This window comes from Thermobia domestica, chromosome 14 (genome assembly GCF_964235325.1).
Source record: "Thermobia domestica chromosome 14, izTheDome1.hap1.1, whole genome shotgun sequence".
Lineage (NCBI taxonomy): Eukaryota > Metazoa > Arthropoda > Insecta > Zygentoma > Lepismatidae > Thermobia > Thermobia domestica.
In genome coordinates this window covers 125,478,389-125,484,898 of record NC_137467.1, presented here as the reverse complement: position 1 = coordinate 125,484,898, position 6,510 = coordinate 125,478,389, and the positions used below count along the sequence as shown (strand labels likewise).

Sequence of the window (6,510 nt, the reverse complement as noted above, 5' to 3'; positions counted from 1 at the left end):
ATTTAGGGGCTCTGGGCTTAAGCCTTCCCCACGAAATTTTATTTACTATATTAAAGTAAATGACATATCTTGCAGAATTTTAATATTTCCAGGACTAAAGTTAGCAAAGTCCCCGAAACAAAATCGTAAATACGCCACTGGATTTGAGAGTTTTATGCACGCTGAAAGAACACTCACAAGAAGCTGATAACACAGATAGCGTCAAGGCTATTTCCAGCAAATTCGTAATTTGGGGGAAAATTGCCTTGGGCAGAACAGCTCGCAAGTCCGAGATATTTGTAATTTCTTTCTCCATAAGAGATTCTACGTAATTTTTACAATAACGAATTCATATTCAGGAAAATCTATTTCGAATTGCGTAGCACACTCTTCCATTGCCTCCTTCAACAAGAACAGTTTTGTTTTAAGATGACATGCTTGAATACCACCAATTACAGATATATTTTCCTTGCAGAATTTTCTGACGAACGCGTTCACAATGTTGTCATCATTCTCCTAAATTTTCGTAAATAACTATAAAGATGGTCCTAAATTTTCCAAATAAGTACAGATAACGATCACTAAAGTTCATAATTGACTGTTTAAAAACATGTTGGCCCTAATTGATATATCACGTGAGTACCTTTCCATTTCAAAAAATATCACATATTTCAAAATGACAGATTGCAAAATAGCGGCGGAGGTTTCTGATCTACTTTGCCCATTTTTCTCTTTTCAATATGTGAAAGTACCACTGTTTGAATTGTCTATCTTTCACTATTTTTACAATTCAACAGTTTATTTGATATATTTCTATAACATAACATACCCTTCTCCCACCAAATTTGACCCCCTCCCCCTCCGTTCCTTATGGCGCTCAGCCACTATAATTTTGCACATAAAAATATTTTCACATACTCTATCAGGTGCACTAAGTCTCATCCTGCATCTCAACTCATCCATTTGGACCCTTTACTTGTTAGTCGGTTATAAAAAGTGCATTCGTATAGATTTTTAGCCCTTGGTACCTCAAGGCGACTATAAGGCTGGAATCACTATGGGCTGGAAGAACCTAGCAATGTTAAGAATGACGACTCCCAGCCCCAAAGTTACTGATCTTAAACTCACATTACCGTTCACTTAATGTTTAAGAAATAGCCTATAAATGGGTTTTAAAAATAACCTTTTCTTAGAAGTATGAATAATTTCAGTTTACTATGGATAATTTTTTCATTTATTGTCGGATAAAAACAATTTGTAACATAATTTTAAATAAATATTAGAGGGGGCCAAACCAAGATTTGGGGGGGCCGGTGCCCCCCCGTGCCTAGCTACGTCCCTGATTGTTGTAGACCACAAATACAAATAAAAATGGAAGCTATGCTTATCCTCAAAGCCAATGATTATAATAATAATAATAATAATAATAATAATAATAATAATAATAATAATAATAATAATAATAATAATAATATAAAATTCACTTAATCTTTATTGCCCCCCCCCCCACTATTTACATGTGTTAGGCGCCTATGCCATGTACAATGTACAGATTGTCAGTTGAAACAATACGAGCAAAATCCAAGTACATTTTTAAAATATACTATTGTTTGAGATTTGAAATAATAGTTCTGTTTCCTTAGTAATTATAAACGTGATTAAAATCCGCAAATGATTGTTAAACGATCAGTCATTGGTGCATCTGTCCTGTTTTTATACAATTTTCTTTCGGTGACATTTAAATGAGGTATTTTAGTCATGTAAGTTTTGTTTAAACTGTATTATTAGTTCCGTTTTTGTTAACAATTTTAACTATTCGATAAAATTATAGTTGCTCATTGCATACAGTACTTACACTTGGTTACCTAAATATTGTGATGTACAATTACGTTTAAAAAAGAAAGAAAGAAAATCTGACTTATCATGTTACTTTAAAATACTATATTCTGACAATTATTGAAGGGATAATTCAGCGTTTTAGCAAAGAAAATTCTGTTTTCTGAAGTAAATTTCTGCTATGTATTAAGAGTGTAGAAATTATATGCATGATTTATTTTCTCGTACAACCCTTTACAGTTTGTTTCGAAATAATGTTTATGATACAGGGTTAGATCTATATTTGATAATTTCTGTTATCGAATAATGAAAATGGTTTCTGAACACGTAAATTCTTGCTGTTTGTTATAATTACAATACCAAATGTGGCATGAACTCTAACGAACTTTTTGTATATAATTAATTTATTACTGCTAGTTATCCCCTATTAATTAGTCTAATTATAATAGAGACTTATTGCGAACTAAAAAGGATTTAGCTGCATTATTATATAGTAACGGAAATAAGGTGTCCTTTTTTATGACTCCTGGGAAACACACCTTGAGAATATAGCACATTGATGAAATAAAGTAGAACGTCACAAATAGACTAAGAATGTCAGGAGATAATACGTTGTTGAACAGGATCGTATGGAAGTGCACCATCAAGAAAACACAATAGCGAGTAATTTTCTTCACGAAATCGAACCGAGACATTCCATATAGCACACAACCAAAAATATTAACATTTCATTTTGAATATGAATAGCAAACGAACGATGGTTTGCCAAATTTTGTTTCGGTGATACATAAGTGCAAAATAAATCACGTAAACACATATAAACATCATGTTTGCATACACTCCTCCGGAACAACGTGTAAGCATACCATCGGTGAAAGTGTTCGTGCCAATGCAGACAAGTTACACATAACACAATATCACTGTCACTTGTAGACCCCGTGCAATCAATAAGGTATGAAGGTTGGTATCATGTGTTCCACATGAGTAACAGCGACCACAAATAATCGCCGTCTGAAGGTGTGCAATTCTCAGAATATAAGAAATAGCAATGAAATCTTCCTGCTTAGGTCTAAGATGAATATTGCATCTGCTATGGTAATGAAAAACAGTCAAATAGTTGGAAGGTGCATTTCGCCAGCACCCCACCTTGGAGTTTCGAAAGAAAACCTATGCCAATCGTTTGTGCTAGGTTTGAGCCGGGATGTACCGCAAAAATTTTCGTTTGTACCACTTCCGGTACAAAGTTATAAGAGTTTTAAAGTATGGCGGCTGGGGAAAACGGCAACCCCCACCTTGGAATTTCGAAACAAAACCTATGGCAGTTGTTTGTGCCGGAATGTACCGCAAAATTTTCATTTGTATCACTTCCGGTATAAAGTGATAAATGTTTTAAACTAGGGGGCTGCCGTTTCCACAGCCTCGCCACCATTGAGTTTCGAAATAAAACGTATGCCAATCGTTTGTACTACTTTTGTACTGGAATGTACTACAAAAAAATAATCGTTTTTAAAACTTCCGGTACAAAAATGTAAGAGTTTTCAAGTGGGAGTTATGAAAACGACAACACCACGCGTTTCAATTTCCAAATGAAAATATCTTAATCGTTTGTACCGGGATGTACCGCAAAAAGTTTTCGTTTGTACCGCTTCCGTTAAAAAGGTATAGAAGTTTTAAAGTGTGGAGCTGTGGAGACTGCAACCTCCTAGTTCAAAACTTTTATATCTTTGTACCGGAAGTGGTACAAACGAAGATTTTTACGGTACATTCCAGAACAAACGTAGTACAGACGATTGTCATAGGTTTTGTTGCAAAATTCCAAGATGGTGGGCTTAGAAAAGGCAGCTCCCTAGTTAAAACTTCTGTCTTTTTAACGGAAATGGTACAAGCAAAAGTTTTGCAGTACATTCCGTTACAAACGTAGTACAAACGATTGGGAAAATCTAAATTTTAGAAATTGAAAGGCGGAGTTTTCGTTTCAACAGGCCAGAATTTTGAACACTTATACTTTTGTACCGGAACTAGCACAAACGAAATTTTTTTGCGGTACGTTCCGGTAAAAACGTACCACAAACGATTGACATTGTCTTATCTCAAAATTCCAAGGTGAGGGGTTCTGGAAATGGCAGCCTCCTAGTTAAAACTGTCATACTTTTGTACTGGAAGTGATACAAACAAAAATGTTTGCAATACATTCCGGTACAAACGTTGTACAAACGATTGGCATAGGTTTTGTATTGAAATTCTGAGGGGAGCTGTGAAAACGGCAGCCCCCTAGTTCGAAACTCTCGTATTTTTGTACCGGAAGTGGTACAAGCGAAACGTTTCGCGGTACGTTCCTGTTCAAAAGTAATACAAACGGTTGGTATAGGTTTCATTTCGAAATTCGTAGGTGCGGGGCTGCCGTTTCCACAGCCCCTCTTGAAAACTAATATAACATTTTACCGGAAGTGGTACAAACGAAAATTTTTGGTGTACATTCCGACACAAACGTAGCACAAACGATTTGCATAGCTTTCTTTTCGATATTCCAAGGTGGGGATGCTGCCGTTTCCACAGCCCTCCATATTTAAACTCTTTTATCCTTGTACTGAAGGTGGTACAATCGAAAATTTTTGCGGTACGTTCCGGCACAAACGATTGACATAGTTTTTTTTTTTAATATTCCAAGGTGGGAATGCTAACGTCTCCCCAGCCCCCCATTTTTAAACTCTTTTATCCTTGTACCAAAGGTTGTACAATCGGAAAATTTTGCGGTTCATTCCGGCACAAACGTAGCACAAACGATTGGCATAGGTCTCTTTCGATATTCCAAGGTGGGGGGGCTGCCCCGGATCAAACGTAGCACAAACGATTGGCATAGATTTTGTTTCAAAATTCCAAGGTTGGACGCTGCCGTTTCCCCAGCCCCCCACTTTAAAACTCCTATAGCTTCGCACCGGAAGTGGTACAAACGAAAATTTTTGCGGTACCTTCCGGCACAAATGTAGCACAAACGATTGGAATAGGTTTTGTTTCGAAATTCGTAGATTCGGGGCTGCCGTTTCCCCAGCCCTCCACTTCAAAACTCATAACTTTGTACCGGAAGTGGTACAAATGAAAGTTTTTGCGGTAGATTTCGGCACAAACGTAACACAAATGATTAGCATAGGTTTTCTTTCGAAATTCCAATGTTGGAGGCTGCCGTTTCCCGAGCCCCCCACTTTAAAACGTTTATAACTTCATACCGGAAGTGGTACAAACGTAAATTTTTGCGGTACATTCCAGCTGAAACCTAGCACAAACGATTGACATAGGTTTCGTTTCGAAACTCCAAGTTGGGGGGAGGGTCTGGCGAAATGCACCTATTGTTGGATCGTGATCAACGTTCAGTACGGTTCTTTAAACATGTCTACACACAGAAGTGTTGATGGTATGGTGGTTTATACAGGGTGTCACAAAAAGATCGGGACGGTGGAATATTTCTAGAAATACACGCCGTATCATGAAATACAAAAACACGTGGTAAGTATTTTTTTAAATTCTATTTCAGGGTGGAACAATGAATACACCCGGGTGCCCTCTAAGGGGAGCAGAAGGTGCAACTTGAAAAGTTGAAATGGGACCTCCCAGTTTTTAGTGCAGATTCAGATGCTACATACAAAAATACGTAACTTTTATCTGCAGCATATTAGTTTGCTCGATAGATGGCACTGTAATTGCAAAATGTCTGTTTTATCAAGCAACGCAACAGAAATGTAGGGACAGTGAAATATCTTGAGAAATATGCATCTGGGCATGAAACTAAACAAAAATATATGGGTTTAATATGTTTGATCCCTAAAGTGTGTGTGCAAATGAAAACATCTGGATACACCTTAGTGTGACAGTGGGCACAATTTGGAAATTTGAAATAGGACCCCGGAGTTGTGATTGCAGATTCAGATGGAAAGCACACAAATATACAACTTTTATCTGAAAAGTTGTTTTGTGTTCTTGAGAGATGACACTGTAGTGGCAAAACTATGTTTTATCACTGTAATGCACGAAATGCGCTTCCGATCAAAAGATACAAAAGAATTGTGTACATGCCGAATTGTTATCGAACATTCATTCTAGTCACCTTAGCAGGAAATAATCAGAGAAACAACTAAAGTTTGAAATTAAACATTCATGTTAATTGGAAAGACCTAATTAGTACTTTAGATATAGCAACAGGCGATAAATTAAATACGTGTAGTGCTACACAGGAATATCCACGTGAACGTACCTGAGTAGCTCCTGGGTCTATTCTGTCGGTGCATCACCTCGCTTCTCACAGTCGGGGTGCTTGTTGGTGCGTACAATGTTTGCCAGTAAACAGTGTGTTATAATATGTGCTCAAATTGCGTACCTTGTTCGATTTGACAATTCCCTATTCAATGAGTGCAATTTTGCCAATAATCTAAGTTGGTGGGCTTCCTTTAGTACACAAAATTCTTCAAATGTCTCCAGAGAAAATAGTCCACTGGCGACAAGTCAGGAGAACGAGCTGGCCACTAAATTTCACCTCTTTTGCAAATCCACCTTTGAGGAAATTGCTCATTCAGAATTTGCCTAACAATTACACCATAGTGCGGGCTCGCACCGTCTTCCTGGAACCACGTTTCGGCTAAGTTATCCGCTACAATGTCTCTAATTGCTGGAAGTACGTCGTTCCGTAGCATATCCTTCATACTT

General features: G+C 37.3%; 1 protein-coding gene across 1 annotated transcript in view; it reads left to right on the top strand.

Moving 5' to 3' along the window:
• The first annotated feature begins 1,635 nt into the window (after positions 1–1,635).
• Positions 1,636–6,510, top strand: part of LOC145670709 (uncharacterized) — a 122,581-nt gene continuing 117,706 nt past the window's right edge. Inside the window, exon 1 of the mRNA XM_081739492.1 lies at positions 1,636–1,739. The gene's annotated coding sequence lies outside the window, so the exon portion shown is untranslated. The remainder of the gene's footprint in view (positions 1,740–6,510) is intronic.